We start from the raw sequence: 2,500 nt of genomic DNA on the forward strand, positions 1-2,500 counted from the left end.
CATTGCATGCGAACGGCATGAAACTTCCAGAGGCATTTGCAGCAGGAATGCATGTGCAGTCAAAAAAGTGAATATTTTTCACGGATAGACCCCGTGAAACGCTAGAAATTGGCGGCGATGTCTCTCTTGTGGCTCACGGGGCTGTTAGGGTGGCACAGAAATCCCTCGGAATGGGAAAACGAGTCATTTTCGTGTCGCCACATTGCATGCGAACCGCATGAAACTTCCAGAGGCATTTGCAGCAGAAATGCATGTGCAGTCAAAAAATTGAATATTTTTCACGGATAGACCCCGTGAAACGCTAGAAATTGGCGGGGATGTGTCTCTTGTGGCTCACGGGGCTGTTAGGGTGGCACAGAAATCCCTCGGAATGGGAAAAAACGGGTCATTTTCGTGTCGCCACATTGCATGCGAACCGCATGAAACTTCCAGAGGCATTTGCAGCAGGAATGCATGTGCACTCAAAAAATGTGATATTTTTCACGGAGAGACCCCGTGAAACGCTAGAAGTGGGCGGGGATGTCTCTCTTGTGGCTCACGGGGCTGTTAGGGTGGCACAGAAATCCCTCGGAATGGGAAAACGGGTCATTTTCGTGTCGCCACATTGCATACGAACCGCATGAAACTTCCAGAGGCATTTGCAGCAGGAATGCATGTGCACTCAAAAAAGTGAATATTTCTCACGGATAGACCCCGTGATACGCTAGAAATTGGCGGGGATGTCTCTCTTGTGGCTCACGGGGCTGTTAGGGTGGCACAGAAATCCCTCGGAATGGGAAAACGGGTCATTTTCGTGTCGCCACATTGCATGCGAACCGCATGCAACTTCCAGAGGCATTTGCAGCAGAAATGCATGTGCAGTCAAAAAAAAATTGATATTTTTCACGGATAGACCCCGTGAAACGCTAGAAATTGGCGGGGATGTGTCTCTTGTGGCTCACGGGGCTGTTCGGGTCGCACAGAAATCCCTGGGAATGGGAAAACGGGTCATTTTCGTGTTGCCACATTGCGTACGAACCGCATGAAACTTCCAGAGGCATTTGCAGCAGGAATGCATGTGCACTCAAAAACTTCTATATGTTTCACGGATAGACCCCGTGAAACGCTAGAAATTGGCGGGGATGTGTCTCTTGTGGCTCACGGGGCTGTTAGGGTGGCACAGAACTCCCTCGGAATGGGAAAAGGGGTCATTTTCGTGTTGCCACATTGCATAGGAACGCCATGAAACTTCCAGAGGCATTTGCAGCAGAAAGGCACGTGCACTCAAAAATTTTAATATTTTTCACGCATAGACCCCGTCAAACGCTAGAAGTTGGCGGGGATGTCTCTCTTGTGGCTCACGGGGCTGTTAGGGTCGCACAGAAATGCCTCGGAATGGGAAAACGGGTCATTTTTGTGTGGCCACATTGCATAGGAACGGCATGAAACTTCCAGAGGCATTTGCAGCAGGAATGCATGTGCACTCAAAAACGTCTATATTTTTCACGGATAGACCCCGTGAAACGCTATAAATTGGCGGGGATGTCTCTCTTGTGGCTCACGGGCGCTGTTAGTTAGGGTCGCACAGAAATCCCTCGGAATGGGAAAAGGGGTCATTTTCGTGTTGCCACATTGCGTACGAACGGCATGAAACTTCCAGAGGCATCTGCAGCAGAAATGCATGTGCACTCAAAAACGTCTATATTTTTCACGGATAGACCCCGTGAAACGCTAGAAATTGGCGGGGATGTGTCTCTTGTGGCTCACGGGGCTGTTAGGGTCGCACAGAAATCCCTCGGAATGGGAAAACGGGTCATTTTCGTGTTGCCACAATTGGCATACGAACGGCATGAAACTTCCAGAGGCATTTGCAGCAGAAATGCATGTGCACTCAAAAACGTGAATATTTTTTCACGGATAGACCCCGTCAAACGCTCGAATTTGGCGGGGATGTTTCTCTTGTGGGTCACGGGGCTGTTCGGCTCGCACAGAACTCCCTTGGTCCACCTGATTCGTGCATACAGGCAGCATCTAAAACTCTGTAAACCTGCTGTGAGGACATCTAAACAGTGGACCAGTGAGGCTGTGGAAGATTTGCGGGCGTGCTTAGACTGTACTGACTGGGATATGTTCACGACTGCTACCAATAGTCTGGATGAACTCACAGAGGCTGTGTACATCAGCTTCTGTGAGGACTGCTGTATCCCAACACGTACCAGGGTGAACTTTAACAACAACAAGCCCTGGTTCTCAGCAAAGCTCAAAAGGTTGAGGTTGGAGAAGGAGGAAGCGTTTAGGAGTGGGGATAGAGACAGATTCAAGGAGTCGAAGAACAGGTTTAGCAAAGCGGTGAGAGAGGCTAAACGACTGTACTCAGAGACACTAAAACACCAGTTCTCTACTAACGACGCTGCTTCTGTCTGCCAAAGGGCTCAGGCACATCACCAACTACAAACCCAGAGCGCCCCACACCACTAACGACTCCCGCCTAGCCAACGACCTGAACGAGTTCTACCGTAGA

The sequence above is a fragment of the Petromyzon marinus genome, unplaced genomic scaffold, assembly GCF_048934315.1.
Source record: "Petromyzon marinus isolate PM22_M1 ecotype Great Lakes invasive population unplaced genomic scaffold, UKy_Petmar_22M1.pri1.0 PM_G_Scaffold_28, whole genome shotgun sequence".
NCBI classification, from domain to species: Eukaryota; Metazoa; Chordata; class Hyperoartia; order Petromyzontiformes; family Petromyzontidae; genus Petromyzon; species Petromyzon marinus.